This window comes from Notamacropus eugenii, chromosome 7 (genome assembly GCF_028372415.1).
Source record: "Notamacropus eugenii isolate mMacEug1 chromosome 7, mMacEug1.pri_v2, whole genome shotgun sequence".
Taxonomy (NCBI): domain Eukaryota; kingdom Metazoa; phylum Chordata; class Mammalia; order Diprotodontia; family Macropodidae; genus Notamacropus; species Notamacropus eugenii.
In genome coordinates, this window is record NC_092878.1 from 73,998,787 (window position 1) to 74,017,561 (window position 18,775).

Consider the following 18,775-nt stretch of genomic DNA (forward strand, 5'->3'; position numbering starts at 1 on the left):
AATTTCATTTTTTTAGGATATGATCCCATCCTATTCAATTCACTCTGTGCTCTCTGTCTCTCTGTCTCTGTCTCTGTCTCCCTCTGTCTCTGTCTGTCTGTCTGTCTGTCTCTGTCTCTGTCTCTCTCTGTCTCTGTCTCTCTCTGTCTCTGTCTCTCTCTGTCTCTCTGTCTCTCTCTCTCTCTCTCTCTCTCTCTCTCTCTCTCTGTGTATGTGTGTGTGTGTGTGTGTGTGTGTGTGTGTGTGTGTGTGTGTGTAATCCCACCAACTACCCAGATACTGAAAAGTTCAAGAGTTATAAATATTGTCTTTCCATGTAGGAATGTAAACAGTTCAACTTTTATAAGTCCCTTATGACTTCTCTTTGCTGTTTGCCTTTTCATGCTTCTCTTCATTCTTGTGTTTGAACGTCAAATTTTCTTTTCAGCTCTGGTCTTTTCATCAAGAATGCTTGAAAGTCCTTGATATCATTGAAAGACCATTTTGTCCCCTAAAGTATCATACTCAGTTTTGTTGGGTAGGTGATTCTTGGTTTTAGTCCTAGTTCCTTTGACTTCTGGAATATCATATTCCATGCCCTTCAGTCCCTTAATGTAGAAGCTGCTAGATCTTATGTTATCCTGATTGTATTTCCACAATACTTGAATTGTTTCTTTCTAGCTGCTTGCAATATTTTCTTGTTGACCTAGGAAATCTGGAATTTGGCCACAATATTACTAGGAGTTTCTCTTTTTGGATCTCTTTCAGGAGGGGATTGGTGGATTCTTTCAATATTTATTTTGCCCTCTGGTTCTAGAATATCGGGGCAGTTTTCCTTGATAATTTCATGAAAGATGATGTCTAAGCTCTTTTTTTGATCATAGCTTTCAGGTAATCCCATACTTTTTAAATTGTCTCTCCTGGATCTTTTTTCCAGGTCAGTTGTTTTTCCAATGAGATATTTCACATTATCTTCTATTTTTTCATTCTTTTGGTTTTGTTTTGTGATTTCTTGGTTTCTCATAAACTCATTAGCCTCCATCTGTTCCATTCTAATTTTTAAAGAACTATTTTCTTCATTGAGCTTTTGGACCTTCCTTTCCATTTGGCTAATTAAAGCATGCTTCTCCTCATTGGCTTTTTGAACCTCTTTTGCCAATTGAGTTAGCCTGTTTTTCAAGGTGTTATTTTCTTCAGCATTTTTTTGGGTCTCCTTTAGCAAGCTGTTTACTTGTTTTTCATACTTTGCTTGCATGTCTCTCATTTCTCTTCCCAGTTTTTCCTCCACCTCTCTAACTTGATTTTCAAAATCCTTCTTGAGCTCTTCTATGGCCTAAGCCCATTAAGTATTTATTTTGTATGTTTGGGATACAGAAGCCTTGACTTTTATATCTTTCCCTGATGGTAAGCATTGTTCTTCCTCATCAGAAGGGATGGGAGGAGATATCTGTTCACCAAGAAAGTAACCTTCTATAATTTATTTTTTCCCCTTTTTTTGAGCGTTTTCCCAACCAGTTACTTGACTTTTGAGTCCTTTTTTAAGAGTAGGGTATACTCTGGGAATCTGTGAGATCTTAGTTCCTCCAAGGTGGCACAATCAAGCTTGTACTCGTCTGGACTCAGAGAGGGATTTTTACGTCCAGACTCTTAGCAGATACCTCTCCATAGCCACTTGGCCTCCAGTTCCCAAGTCAGCACTGGGGGGTTGATTTTCAGATAAGCTGGATGGGCGGGGCAGCCATTCAGTGTGAGACAAAGACCAGCTGGGCCAGGGCCTCCACCCAGGGCAGAGGCAAGACTCAGCTTTTCAATGCCCCCAGGGGTTTTTACTCTCCAACAGTGGAGCTTCCGTACAGGCTACTGTGCAGGCTCTGTGGCTGCTGCCTGCTGCTGGAGCTATGGGAAAACCCTCCTCGCTTCCTGGCCTGCTGATTAAACCCTGTCGCTGACTTTGGAGCCTCTGGGCTGAGGGATCTGAGACCCTGCTACTGCGACTAGAGATTCTGTCCCTGAGGTGTCCTCCTCCCAGAGTCTCATTCTGCCCCACTGCTACGCCAAGGCTGGGCTGGGCTCTGTGCTCAGCTCTGTGCTTGGCTCTGTGTCCAGCACAACGGACATTTCCGTGGGCCTTTCAGGTCACCGTGGGCTGGAATTCTCCTCCACTCTGTTGTTCTCCACTTCTGCTGCTCCAGAATTTGTTGAGAGTCCCTCTCTACAGGTATTTTATGGGCTGTGGTGAGGACCCTGCATAAGTGTGTCTTTCTAGTCTGCCATCTTGTCTCCCCAAAGTTTTGATTTGTCTTGTATCTATTTGGATACATGCCTTATGTGTTCTATTTAATTATAAAGGACCTTGAAAGCAGAAACCAGAATATTGTATCTTACATTATGTCCATTGTTTGACTATCAATAAGCTATGCAAACTCTTGTTCTAATTTTTTAATACATATATATATATATATGTATGTATGTGTATGTGTGTGTATGTGTATATATACACTTGTGACAGTGTTCTACTTCTTTATTATCTTTAGCGCTAAAATCAAGGGCCATAATTTGACCCATAATATACTTAATACCTCCTCTCCATTCCTTTGGCCCCTGCAATTCTGTTATCATTATTTTGTATGTTTAAGTTTGGGATCTCAGAAGCTATGCCAGTTGAGTGTAAATATTGGTTGATGCTAGAGACCTTGAAGACACTTTGAATCTAGTTAAAATACTGACTATTGATCAAGTGATTGAGGTGATTTATTTGGAAAGGTTTATCTACAGAAAATTGATCATTTATATATATATATACATAATTGGTACCAACAACCTATGAAAATATTATACAAAGCAAGGAAGGTTTGTAATCCATGGAAACACCATGGCAATAGTATTAACAAAAATTGATATGTCTCTAGACCTTTAAAATTTGGAAAGCACACTACATACAATTTATTTTAATCTCACAGAAACCCTCTGAGGGAAGCAGTTTGCCATTGATGAGGCTGAGAGGCAGAGAGACTGAGTTGGTCACACAGATGGTAAGTGTCATAGACTGGGATTTGAATTCAAATCTTTCTTACTTGAAGTTCAGCCCTGACAACAGCACAACTGTTTTTGAACACTGCACTCATCGAAATAACAAATTATTCCATCCTCCTAGATTTATTACACAAAACAATGGCAAAAACATATACAGTTTGGCTTTTAAAAAATAGAGGAAATTTAAGATGTTTCTTATGGCTATATTTCTTCCCCTGTTTTGGTAACCAAATGAATATTATTTCAAGGTACATCAAATTGTATGAATAAAACAAGAATGTATCTGAAACTTGTTCACTCAGATGCAAATCCAATGAGGGAACAGCACATAAAATTTTGAAGTTTGAAAGAAAGTTGTCTGTTTCCCATTTGAAAAAGAAATGTATTTAAAAAAGGAGATTTTTTGATATAGTTCTTGAATGTGAGATTACAGACAGAAGTTTTAAAATGTCAGGAGAAAAGCTGTCTTTATGGCATTTATGGTCTGACAGGTATATCACAAAAATAATACAACACAGCTTTTATTTTGTATTGCTTATAAAATCAAGACCCTAAAATAATTTATGGAGTTAAACTACAAATAATAAGAGAGCAAGAGAGGAACTGAAGTGTAGTCAGTCATTAGAAAAGCTATGCTTTCATAGGAGTCTAGAAAATAGAAAGGCACATGACTAATATTTTGAACACTTGAAATCCACATTATTCTGGGATTCCTTGGTTGGTAAAAGCATTGTCCTTGGAAAGAAAGAGCAAAATAGGGAATACAGAGGAAACTTTGGTAAATTACCCATGTGACCATTACATTAGAGTAGCTGATGTGAAATAGAACTTGGTCTTTATTATAGGTTTATAAACGAATGATAAATGAAGCAAAATGCAGCATATGAATGTGATGGAATGCTGTTGTGTTGTAAGAAATAAGTAGTATGAGGAGTTCAGAGAAACCTGGGAGCCCATCTACGAATTGATATAAATTATGCCAAACAGAATCATAAGAATAATATTTATAAGAGCACAATAATGCAAATGTAAATAACAAAAATGAAGCTGATAATTTAGAATAATCATTCTTTTTCTAGAGAAAACTTGAATAATCATCTCTCTTTTTGGTAGAGATATGGAATTATAGCTGCTAAATGTTATGTGCATTGTCAGACAGGTTCACTATGTTAGCTGATTTCCACTATTTTTGTTTGGTACAATAGAGGATACTTATTTTGAGGGATTTTAGTGGATTATCCAGAAATACACAAACACACACACATTTTACATACACACATATATAAACTGTTACCGTTATATGTAGTAAAATGGAATTAATAAAACACTTAAAGAAATGGAGGTAAGATAGTTTTTCATTTAATTCAAGTATCACAACTTGTTTAGCCATTCACTAATGAGCTGACAAGAATTTTGTATCCAGTTTTTTTTCAACCATAAAATGCACTGCTACAAATATGTTGGTCTCTATTGTTTGGGACTTTCTTTTCATCACTGAATGTCCTTTGCACATATCCGTAGCATTAGAAGCCCTTGGTCAAGGAATATCAACAATTTAATTAATTTTCATCAGATAAATCCAAATTGTTTTCTAGAATGGTTCCACCACTTCAGGGTTTTGATAACAATACCTTAGTGTACCTCTGTCTCCACGATTTCTCTCACACTGATAATTTCTACTCAGTCATTTAGCCAATAAACATGGATTGCCTCCTATGAGCTAGGCACTGTCCCAAGTGCTAGGGATAAAAAGAAAGAGGAAAAAACAGAGAATAACTTCTCTCTCTATAATGAAAATCTGGTGGACAAGATAACATAAATATTACTAGATTAACAAAAAAGGTATTTTCAAGATAAATTGGAAATTTTCACCATTTGCCATACCTGCCAATTTGTTGGCACATCAGCATTCCTTTGATTTACATTCTCTTTTTATAAATGATCTGGATCATTCTTTCATGTGATAATTAAGAGTTTGTGATTCTTATTTTGCAAAATGTTTGTTAATATCCTTTGACTACTTATCCATTGGAGAATAGCTTTTGATCATCTATTTCTCTATATTTCCTAAATATGAAGCTTCAGTATAAATATGATGAATATAGCAAATAAAGAAAAACATTACAAGACTTTATGGAAGACATGATCCTAGCAGACTTATATGAGTGCCTTCAAGAGCCAGGGTCAGTTAAACAACACACACAATGACTACGGTGATATAAGTGGAAATCGCTATTCAAACTAAAAGACCAAATGAGTCCAAAAATGGCACTTCTTTCCCACCTTCTCTACAGAGATAGAGGTTTAGGGCTGTGAAAATGAATAAAATGTTAGACCTTTTTAATGAACTGATTTTTTTTTGTTGTGAATTTTTCCAACTTTTAAAAATTATTTCTTGCAGTGTATGGCTTCCCTGAATGAGAAGGAGTGAAGAATACACTGAGAAATATGTCAGGTAAAAACAAAATATTAATATAAGCACTTTAAAATTGAAAGTCATATTGTCAGAAAAATAACCCTTGAGTAACAAGGTTTTGAAAAGCCCTAAGTACCTATGGTGAAATGAAATAAAGGCCCAAGCTAGGAATTTTATAACAGTCAGAACTGTATAAAATTGGGGTATTTTGTAAATTTTTTGGAGACACAGAGGGATCAGAACTGTGAATTAGTTGACATAGAAAATTGCTGACAAGACTATTCCTCTATAATATAGAACAAAACCTACTCTCTAATTTCTATTCAAAAAGATTTGTTTCTGTACAAACAGAGGTTAAGTAACTTACTCACCGGTCACAGCCACTGCTTGTCACAAAGGCAGGATGTAAACCCAGATCATATTTATGTTAAGGCTAGTTGCCATATACCACATTGTGATTCCTCTTAGATGCAATAACTATATGATAACATCAGGAATACTAGTAGCAGTAGCTAATATTCATATCAAAATTATATTTAAAACCATTTTCTTTAAATATCATCCTAGGAATGCTTAAATTGTTCTAATCACTAAAACTTCACTTTAAAGCAAACACAAAGTTGTAGATCATCTGGGTTAAGGATGAATGACAGTATTAAATAGGAAGTATTTTTTTTTTTTTTATTAATTTTTTTATTTTTTTTAATGTTTAACAATCACTGCCATACAATTGCGATTTTATCCCTCCCCACCCACCCCCCACTACCTCCCTCCCTCCCCACGACTGCATACAATTCTGTATAGATTCTACATATACTTTCCTATTGAGTATATTTTCACTATCGTCATGCTATGTAGTCAGACTAAGATAAATGAAAGAATCCGTATAACAAATCAGAACATGATACACAAACAGATACACATACACAAACATGATCTGCTACATTATGTGAGTGACTTCCATATTTCTCTCTCTGAGTGTGGAAGGCTTTTTGCCTTGAGGTCCACCATTGGGATTTTTTTTTTTTTTTTCAGAAGTTCTTGTGTTATTACAAAAATCTAAGTCTACCAGAAAAAACTCTCACACACTGTGGTTGTTGCTGTGCATAAAGTTCTCCTGGTTCTGCTCCTTTCACTCAGCATCAGGTCATATAAGTCCTTCCAGGCCTCTCTGAAGTCTTCTTGTTCATCATTTCTTATGGCACAATAGTACTCCATTACATTCATATACCATAATTTATTCAGCCATTCCCCAATTGATGGACATCCCCTTGACTTCCAGTTTTTGGCAACTACATAGAGTGCTGCTATAAATATTTTTGTACATGTGGGACCCTTTCCCATTTTTATGATCTCTTGGGGATATAGTCCTAGTAGCGATATTGCTGGGTCAAAAGGTATGCACATTTTTGTAGCCCTTTGGGCATAGTTCCAAATTGCTCTCCAGAATGGTTGGATGCGCTCACAGCTCCACCAACAATGAATTAGTGTTCCAACTCTCCCACATCCTCTCCAGCATTTATCATTTTCTTGTTCTGTCATGTTTGCCAATCTTATAGGTGTGATGTGGTACCTCAGAGTTGTTTTGATTTGCATCTCTCTAACCAATAGTGATTTAGAGCATTTTTTCATATGATTATAGATAGCTTTAATTTCTTCCTCTGAAAATTGCCTGTTCATATCCTTTGACCATTTATCAATTGGGGAATGACTTGTATGATTATACATTTGGGTCAGTTCTCTATATATTCTAGAAATGAGGCCTTTATCCCCGAGCTTAGCTGTAAAAATTTTTTCCCAATTTACTACATCCCTCCGGATTTTGGTTGCATTGGGTTTGGTTGTGCAAAAACTTCTCAGTTTAATGTACTCAAAGTTATCCATTTTGCATTTCATAATGCATTCTATCTCTTCTTTAGTAAAGAATTCTTCCCTTCTCCATAGATCTGATAAATACACTATTCCTTGCTTCTCCAGTTTATTCATGGTATCAGTCTTTATACCTAAATCATGTACCCATTTGGACTTTATTCTTGTGTACGGTGTCAGGTATGGGTCTATGCCTAATTTCCGCCACACTGTTATCCAGTTTTCCCAGCAATTTTTGTCAAACAATGAGTTCTTATCCCAGAAGCTGGGGTCCTTGGGTTTATCAAACAGAAGGTTGCTATATTCCTTGCCTACTGCATCTTGAGTGCCAAGTCTATTCCACTTGTCTACCTCTCTGTTTCTTAACCAATACCAAGTGGTTTTGATAATTGCTGCTTTATAGTACAGTTTAAGGTCTGGGAGCGCTAGGCCACCTTCCCAAGCATTTCTTTTCATTAGTCCCTTTGATATTCTGGACCTTTTGTTTTTCCAAATGAATTTTGATATTATTTTATTAAATAGGAAGTATTTATGGCAAGGAAGTAAATATGAATGTATTTTCAAAGGATTCACCTTTACTGAGAGAGTGTCTCTTATTTTTGAAATTGTTAGCGTAAATGAAAGAGGTCAATCAGTGGATAAGCTTTCATTAGGAGCATCTTCTATGTACAGAACAGTGTTGAATGTGACTTAGAATGACAAGATTGCCAGACTACTTAGAAGAGGCTCATGTGCCATTGGACAAGCTCCCTGATCTGCTAAATAATCGGTAAAGAATGTTGAATTTGAAGTCACATGAACTGAGTTCTAATATTTTGATTGCCAAGTTACTTAATTATCTGAACTTTAACTTACTCATTCGTAGAATAAGGAAGTGGTGGATTAGAAGAGTTTTAAAATATATTTTGGGTCTAAATTAATGATCCTATGATTAGTGAACAAGTATTATTTATATATATATATATGCATATACATACATATGTGTATGTATACATGTGCACATATATATGTATATATGTGTATGTATATATGTAGGTGTATGTATGTGTGTGTGTATATATACATATGTATATTTATATACAAGCACACACACATAGAAAATTTTGAGTTCCAAATTCTATCCAGGCCCTCCCCAATCCACTGAGAACATAAGTAATATGATACTTACTATACATGTGGGGTCAGGTCAAACATATTTCCATATTAATCATGATGCAGAAAAGCATACCAGAAAACTAAAGTAAATAAAAATTTGCTGCGTTCTCTACCATGATTTCATGAGTTTTCTCTCTGGAGGTGCACCACATTTCTTTCATCATAAATCCTTTGGAATTGTTGTGGATCATAGAATTTATCAGAGTGCCTAAGGCTTTCACAGTTGATTATCTATATAACATTGCTGTTACTGTGTAGAATCTTCCCATGCTTACTTTGAAATAAGTGAGTTTTTTTAGAAGGAATCAAAAGTATTATTTTGAATGTCTACTGTGTACTGAGCTCTTTGCTAGGCAATATAAGGAATCCTAGGGCAAATATAGTCTCTGTCCTTGAAATAGTTTTATCCTTTGAGCATACATGACTTGAATGAAACAATACTTTTTTTTCAGCATGCAATGTGCTTTATACGGATTATCAAAAAACCAGGGAAGAAAATGAAGAAAGCAATGTGAGTAATAAGCTCATGATATTTATGTATGATTCAGATTCAGAATTGTAGAAATTTAGACACAAAAGTGACACTGAATCATGTGATTCTTTGTGAAGAAATTGAGAATTGAGCTGAATCTTGAATAGCTGTAGAAGTTATATTTAAGCATTAATTTTTTTCATTCTGTATCATTAGGGGCAGCTAGTGACACAATAGAGAGAGTGCTGGCCCTGTAGTCAGTAAGATTCATCTTCCTGAGTTCCAGTGTGGCCTCAGACACTTACTAGCAATGTGATCCTGGGAAAGTCACTTAACCTTGTTAGCCTCAATCTCCTTAACTGTAAAATGAACTGCAGAATGAAATAAAAAACCACTCCAGTATCTTGGCCAAGAAAATCACAAACAAGAGCATGGAGAGCAAGACATGACTGAAACAACTAAAAAATCATAAAGAATTAGAAAATGTTTTATGAGTGAGGCAGGAAGAGTGTGTAACAAAGTTTCCACCTGTATTCCAACCGCATACACTCATAGGTCAGAAATATAAAGCTTGATGATATCTCCAAGACCATTTAGAACAAACTCCCCATTATACAGGTGTAAAAACTGGTTCAATGAAAATTAAGTCACCTACTTAAAATCATACTTCTAAGTAAGCATCAGAGATGAGATATGAAGTCAGACTCCCTGACTCCTGAGATTGGATTCTTTCACTGAACTGTAGGTATTTTTAGAATTAAATGTAGTAATATCTTCTTCATCATTTGTCCATCATGCAGCAACAAATAAATATCAGATATAATTAATGTTATTATGATGATTCTGGCACTGCCTTTATTAGCTGTGTGACATTGCTTGAGTCATTTCCGCTCTGTTTTCCCCAGTTTTCAGTGGCTTTGGCTGTTAATCCCAGTAGGAGCAGTTGCCAGACTACATCTCTGCAGAGGCAGCTTCCCAGTATATTGCCTATCAGAATTGTGCAGGAAACATTGGATTTAGGCTCTTGGTATGTTTCCATCTTTATCTGAGAAGAGTTGGTGGTCAAAGCAATGCGAGTTGACTTGTTTGAAATATACTACTTCCTATCTCTCCTTTTAACTACCTTGAAGCTTAAGTTCAGCTGGCTTGCTTGACCTGTGGGTGGCAGTTAGTTGTCATTTGGAAGAGATGGCTAGTCCCTTCTCCATAAGAATTTCTTACCTGGATGATTTCTATGAGGGGTGAACTGGAAGCAAGACCACCGATCTGAGGAGGGAAAGGAAGCTTGTCTTAAGATGGTGTGTTTCATTTTCAAAATATTGACTTTGAAACAAATATAAGGACATCTAAAATACTGGCAGTTAGGCAACAATTGATGAAGAACTACAGTTTTGAGAGATAGATTTGTGATTCAGCTGTATAGAAATATCATCCATATTTCTCCACCTTTTTGAATAATGTCTCCTCCATCTGGTGCCCAATTTGATTCTTCAGGATGCATCACCCTCTTGGTGGAGACAACATGTCACTTTTCATGTATTATTTTTCATTTACATTTTTCAATATTTTCAATTATTTTTCTAAATTTTATTTACTTTCAATAGGATATATTGAGTATAAACTCTGTTTTGTTTTACCCTTCAATAAAGAATGTTGAGTTATTAAACTGCACTGTTCTAGGTACTAAGGTCACAAAGACAAAATAAAATATTTCTAGTTCTCTGGGGGCTTACACAGTATCTGGGGAAATAATATGTAAGCATAGTATATAGTCACAGTTCATACATATGTATTTTATATTATATGTGGAATAAATACAAAATAAATATAAGGTTATTTTTTAAGGGAGTGAAGGAACAAGTATATGGCCAAGTGAGAATCTTCAAAGGTTTAATGTAGAAGAAAGTTCTTGAGCTGAGTCATGAGGGAAGTAGGAGATGTACCAAGGCAAAGGTTAGGAGAATGTGCCTTACAGATGTGGGAGGTGGCCATACAAAAGCCTGAGAACAGGAGGTGAAATAGTATGTGAAAAAAAAAAAACAAACAAGTTGGTTAGTTTGGTTACTGGAATAATGAGAAGAAAGGGATAATAAATCATGAACCTAGAAAAATAAGTGGGCTGTGCAGAGCTTTGTAAGAGGAACAAAGGCATATTCTGGTAGGGGAGTGCCATCATTGGATCTAGGTTTAAGGAAAATCACCTTGGTAGTTGTGTGGAGATTTAATTTTAGTGGACACAGAGAAGTATATGCCAGAGGAGACAAGGGTCTTAGTGAAGGGAGGGAACTGTGCAAGTAGGGAAAGAAAGGGGAAAAGTAATACAAGAAATGTAGAGGCAGGAACAAAAAAATTGGCAACTGTTTGGATGTATGAGGTAAGGTGAAGGGAGGAGTCAAAGAAAATGTTGAGATTATGAACATGGGAGCATGGAAGATAGTGGTCTACTCAGTAGGAATAAGGAAATTTGGGATTGGGGGAAATGATTACAAATCATGCTTTGGATATATTGATTTTGAGAGTACTCTCTTTGGGATACACAATTTGAAATATCCAATCAAAATTTTGGTCATTCAGAACTGGAACTTAAGATATATTAGGGTCTTGGTAGACATACCTGGAAGATAGACTCCAATACAAGAAAGTACAAAAAGAGAAGAAATGCTTGAAATGCATCCACTCTTTAAAGCTCCTAAACATAGCATGAACCAGGAGAAAGCAGTGTCCAAATGATCCACAGAAGGTAGCATATCCACAGTTACAGACAATAAACCATAAATGCTTAATAAATTAATATTTAAGTTATAATTAATAATAAATCAATAGTAGATTATATAATGAAACTGCCTAGTAAATATTTGTTGAATTAAATTGAATTGTTCCTTACCAACTCAACTGTCTGTAAACTGCCAAGAAAAAAAAAAGCATTCTCTGTAACTAGAGGAAAAAGCTATCTTTGTTGAATAGCATGATTATTACTTTATTCATTCCCACTCATTCTTTTTTTCTCTGTCTGAATATGGGTAGTGAAGGGAGTATTACAATACCACCAAGCTACCTTGAAAAAATGGGATTCTGAGAAATATGAACTGGAATTCAGTGAAGGTTCCTTGCCATCTGGCCAGATAGATTTGTAACTACCACAAAATAAGCCATCTTTATTTTCTAAACTATTTATTGTGGTCATTAGATATCCTGCTATTGCTAGGGATAATATTAGTCACAAGAAACCTAATATTTCCTAGCACAATATAAAAAGAAAAAAAATAAAGGGAAATGACTTTAGCTCAGGGTATCAAGGGTTTCTTATATTTTTCTACAATCCAGGAGAATGCATCCAGAACCTTGCTTCAGGCTGACCCTTAGGTCTCTGTGTATTGTGATATAGACCTCCAGGGGTATATCCTCTTTTCATTATTTTTTAATTATTTCAGCATGCCGTCAACTCCTATCATAAGTACGATTTGGATCTCATGGAGATAAAGTTTGACCTTTTCTCTGCATTTTGGCAATGTTAATATACACAAGCATACATACACTAGCATGTATTTCCCCCTAGGAAAGGAATCCAAATACATGTAAAAGATATAGTACAAGTAAAAGAATACTGAGTTAAAAGTCAGGAGGTCATGGTTCCAACCTAGATTTGTGAATAATTTACTATATGACCTTGGATAAATCACTGAACACAAACACATATAAACACACACACATATAAACACACATATACATACACATATACACCTACATATTTATTTATGGAGTGATGGAAGTAGACTAGATCAGCGGTATCAAGCTCATATAGAAATGGAATTCACTAAACCATATATAAGCTTAAAAATGCAATATTATTTATTCCGTGTTGCATTTTTATGTATTTGCTTAAAAACATTTCCCAATTACACTTTAATCTTCTTCAGAAAGCATTTCAAAGTGTTGTGGGATGTGTGCTTGAAACGTATGAACTCGATGATCTCCCAAAGACATTTCCAAACTACAAATTTCTATGGGACCATGAATACTCATCAGAATAAGAGAAGAAAACAATGCTATTAATTACAGACAATTTCTTTGAATTTACTATGCTAATATATTGAACTCAGCCTTGGTAGAACAACTGATAAAACTATTCAGTTATAAACACATGCACACACACCCACAATTAGTTTCTGTGATTCAAAGAATAAATTTCAAATATATGATTAGTGAAGGGGTTAGAATTTGGAGAGTTATTCTTATTCCAGCTTTCTTCTCTGCCCTCTTAAAAAGTTGAAGTCTTCAGTGAGTAACTGTAAAATGGTTTGATGCTTTTTTACAAAAGCATACAGATTCATATGGAATCATTCATATGAATGGATTTGAGATGAATAAATCTATGTAGAGAAATCAAAACTGAGGCTCTGAGTTCTGCTGCTTCTATATCAATCATTCCATAACTGATAAACATTTATTAAATTCATCCTATGTGCCAGGCACTATGCTGGAATTCTGGGGACACCAAAAAGAAAAGAAAAGAAAATTCATATTCCAAAGTAGCTAAAATTATTTGGGTGGAAGAAACCTGCACATATACAACACATACAGAATAAATTCAAAATAGAAATCAAGAAATGTAAAAGTTGGGGCTTAGATTGATTCTTGACCAAAATGATGTATTTTAAAAATCAGATGTAAGGAGTAAATGAGTTCCATGTATCTGGGAGAACCAATGGAAAGTCACTGACATAAAGGGAGTTCTCTCTTTGAGGAATAGAGAGGAAGCCAGTTTATTTGGACAGAGAAACATTATTGTGATAATGGGGGCAATATCAAGTTGGAGCCAAGTTCTGAAAGACTTAAAAAAGCCAAGCAGAGGAGTTTATACGTTATCTTGTAGTCAATAGGGAACTAATGGAGTTTATTAAATAGGAGAAAAACATGATCAGATCTTTGATTAGGTAGTATTACTTTAGGAGATTTATCATGGATTGACTGGATTGGAATGGAGGGAGACTTGAGACAAACTGATGATGCGGTGCTGGACATGCAGTTAGGAAGTTCTGAGTTCAAATCTGGCTTCAGGCACTTAGCTCTGTAAATTTGGGCAAGTCACACAACCTATTTCTAACTCAGTTCCCTCATCTGAAAAATGGGGATAACAATGGCACCTATCTCATAGGGTTGTTCTGGGGATCAAATTAGACAACATTTGTAAAGTTTTTTGCAAACCTTAAGGCACTACATATATTTAGCAATTATTATTATTAAAACTGGGAGATTTATTAGAATACCACTGCAACAGTCCTGGTTAGGGGGAATTCTAGAGGTATTATGGAGGTAGAAACAATCATATTTAGCAAATAATTGAATGTTTGGGATGAGACAAAGTGAACAGTTGATGGAAATGGTGAGATTATGAACCTAAGAGACTGAAAAGAATCATACTGCCTTCTACAAAATTAGGGAAGCTTTTTACTGGAGAAGGTTGCTAGGGATGGAATGAATTTTGGGGGGACATACTGAATTTGAGCTGCCTTCAGGACATCTTATTTGAAACGTTTACTTCATGCAATCAATAGCCATTGGTGCTCAGATTCATTCACGTAGATGTGGTCACCCCATAGGGTTTATAAATGTGTGAATTGTGTGTATGTGTGTATATTTTTTGTGTGTTTTTCTTTTTCAGTGACCCCATTTATAATTAGTTTTGTTTCCTATTCCATTATTAATTTCTTTTCTTTGGAACAATTTTCCCATGAAGTAAACCCCCACCTACGTACTTTGTTATACTGCAATGTAGTAAATAAATATCACAACAGGAAAGAGACATCCTTAAAAGTAGAGACCAGAAATTGTTGTCTTTGGTAGCACACTTTGCTTTATTCTATCTGTTCCCAGCTGGCTTTCATCTGCCATCCATTTCTGACTCTCTTGTGACTCATGGGGAAATTCAACAAACTGAGGGCAGACAAGGCCAGAAACTGGTGAGGATCAGGAAGGATCTTTTATAAGTTAAAGATAAATCGTCCAAAGTGAAGGCCAAAAAAAGAAAACAAAATGAGAGGAGAAAAGATCAAAGGGAAAATAAGGTTTATAAGTTGCAGAGCAAGGCAGAATAAATTCTACCATCTTTCAGTCAATCATTTATTACATGCTTACTACGTGTTCTATGATGTACTAGATGCTAAAAATACAAAGTCAAAAACAACACAAATTATTTTTAAAGAATTTTTTGTGGTATGTTGGAACTTGCTTTGTTTTATTAATAACAAGGTCCTACAAAACAGTACATTCCGTGTGGCATTTCAAAACTTTTTCCTTCATTCCCTTGAATGCTTATTTCCTAAGAAGTGAGTCTGTGATTACATCCCATCTGTCAAGTTTGGGGGGAACTTATCTCTCGTAGCATCTGCTTTTTACAATTTATACCCTGCCTGTTTCCAAGAAAATTTGGCATATTTTATAATTTCATTCTTTCAGCATTTAATGGGGATCACCTGTATGCATAGCACATGCTAGGTGTGGTGTAGAACACTGATTTATCTGATTACTCACAAAGAACTTTTTGTTATGCTTGGAAAATGTTACATGGAGGTAGCTACATAATAATATCTTATGTGACAGCTCATATAATGGTACTAACTGCTAAAAGAATTTGAAGTTAGGAGAAATGACACATAGCTAGGGTAATTAACAATAATTTAGTGAAGGAGGGAGTATTTTGATGGGTAGGATTTTGAAAGTCAGAGATAGGATGGATGTGGAAAAGGATGAGTGAATTCCAGGTGTGAGAAATGTCATGAAACAATCATGAAGGAGAGTAAAACCGTGCTGTGTAACAAAGAAAAATGATCCCCAAAATGGATAGACATAGAAACTTAGTTTGATAGCATATAGAATTATCTATTATCTTGGTGCAATCCCTCTGTTGAGAGGAAAGAGAAGGGAACATTAGAAGTTAGGTGTGAAGGTAGAAAAGTATGAGATATGTTCAGAGAAATTAAAGTAAAACATTTGAGTATTGTATAGAGTTTGGTTAATATGGGTTGGATAGGTACGTGAAGGGCAGATTTTGTAGTCAGTAAATTGGCATTTATTAAAACCCTACTATATGTCAGGCACAGTGTTAAGCACCCATGAAGGGCATAGAATGTCACAGCATGAAGTTTGATCTTTACTTTTTTTAGGCATCGTGGAGATATGATACGTTGCTATACACCCGGATGAACTGTTCCAAGTTATCTTGTACTAAAAAGAGAGACTGACATTGTATCAACCCATCAAAATAATTATTAATTGAATTCAAGCAACTTGTCATGTCTGTTAAAACACACACACACATCAACTGTCTGACTAAATTTGTTAATTAGTGTTGCTAAATGAACCTCATGTCTCTCTAGTCTGGATTTGGCTGTTCGTATCATGATATGGTTTTGGAATTACATTTTACTGTCTTCAATTTCAGATTATTATTTCCAACTGGTTTGTTTTTGGTTTACTTTTTTTAAATAGGTTAACATTTTTATTGTATTTAATTGAAGTATGAATGTCACAGAATTTTTACAAGTATGGATGCGAAATAAAACAGAGATCCAGCAAAATTGTGCAAATTGTCTTAGGCTTCACTTCCTTTATTATAAAATATTCTGACCTTTTCATTATTTTGGTGGTAATTATGGCATGTTTTTCAAGGTCAACAAAGGCTTATATAGATTATTTGATCAAGTGTTCTTGTCTGATTCAAAGTTCAAACTTCTAATTTTTTCTCTTTGTGCCTGATGACTTGTCTATTGCATCCCTCTACTCTTTTTACTAAAAGATAACTTTTTAGTACACATATTTTCATTTTTTCCCAGAATTGCAACAGAAATGGGCTGGACTTGAAGACACGGGACCTGGGTAAAAATCGTCTCTTTCACTTGCTACATGTGTGACCTTGTGTAAGTTACCTACATTTTATGGACCTGTTTCTTCATTTATAAAATGTACACAATGAGCTAGATTACCTCTGATGAACATCATATTATCAAAGGAAATGAATGTCAACTAAAGAGTGTGTATAGATATATATATATATATATATACATACATACATATATAGTTTACCTATAGGTTACCTATACATGCATACATATATATGTATAGGTAACCTACAACATAATATGATATTGAAGAACCAATTGGCAGGATCCAAGTGACATAGTAGTAGAAGGAGAAACAGAAGATGTATCAGCACATCATTAAAATGATGACTTCCTTCAATTATTCAGGAATTTTGCAAAGAGGATTCCCAGCTTTGAGTATATGATTATATGATCAATACTTAAGACATTGCACATGGTTCTTAACCTTATAAAAGGAAAAAAAATAATACTGCCCCCTTTTTGTCCTCATTATTTCCTTGCATAGGGTCATATACAGAAGAACAAACTTTAGAATGGAGGATGACACAAATAAGAGCATGAAGGAAGAAGAAAGCAAAACATGGGTGGGGACCAGTAAGAAATTAAATATATCTGGAACAGAAAATGAATGAAACCAGTAAAAAGGAAGCTTGTAAAAGACTTAACTCACTATTTCTTCTTTTTTTTTGTTCATTAGCTTGTTTTTAGTTTTTAATATTCACTTCCATAAGATTCTAAATTTTCTCCTCCTTCCTCCCTTCTAAGATGTTATGCAATCTGATATACACTCTACATATACATTCATACTAAACATATTTTCACATTAGTCATGTTGCAGAGAAAAACTAGAACTAATGGGAGTAACTACAAGAAAGAAGAAACAAAATGAGAGAGAGAGAGACAGAGACAGAGACAGAGACAGAGACAGAGAAAGCAAATAGGATGCTTTGATATTCATTCAGCCTCCGCAGTTCTTTTTCTGCATATGGATAGCATTTTTCATCGTGAGTCTTTGGAGTTGTCTTAGATCCTTGAATTGTTGAGACAAATTGACTCCCTACTTTTTAACTTCAAAACTTAGCTTCCAAAAATTTACTTGTAAAACAGGTATTTAATTGCTTTTATAAATCTATTAAACAATTTGTAATTCTATTCATCTTTATTTCAACATTACAGTAGATATGTAGCATGGTATAGTGAAGACATCACTGAATGTAGAATCAGAAAATCTTATTTTGAATCCTGGTTCTAAGACTGTCTAGCTATGTGACATACAATATTTTGTATATGTTCCAGCTCCTGATTTATCAAGTGGCAAGGCTGGACTAACTCTAAGACCCCTTTTGATTCTCTATTTATAATACCAAACTAGAGCTATCTGCCATCAATTTAGGTACCAGATCTATCCTTTCATAGATGTAAAAAGTAAAAATATAGATAAGAAAATACACAAATATCTAAATAAATATATAAAATATTTAAAAATATAGATAAGAAAGCTCCATCTACTTGTCTTTATGGTAATAAAGAATTGTCATAATTCTTCTCATTAATTTTCCAATGACTGTTCTTGTTTAAGTTGCTTATCAAAATAGGATCAAAGGGATTTGGATTATTAGGGAATAGAACTGCAGATGATTCTGGAAAGGCTTCAATAATAGCTCCATGACAATGAATGTCGGCACTGTGATGAATATCCTAGTTAGGTCCTTAAAAGTTAATCACTAACTAAGTTTATGCTTACTATATATAAAGAAGGTTTGCAATCTAAATGCGTGTATGGAATACCCACATTGTGTGCATTTGTATGTGTATATAAACACTATTTTTGCATGCAGGGGTGCAGACAGTCTATGCCCATGACTTTATTTGCATAGGAAGTATCCAATGAAAAAACTCCTTTAAATGCACTTCATTGATTATTCAACAGAGTTGTCTTAGGGAATTATCTTGGACTCTGAGAGGTTGTAA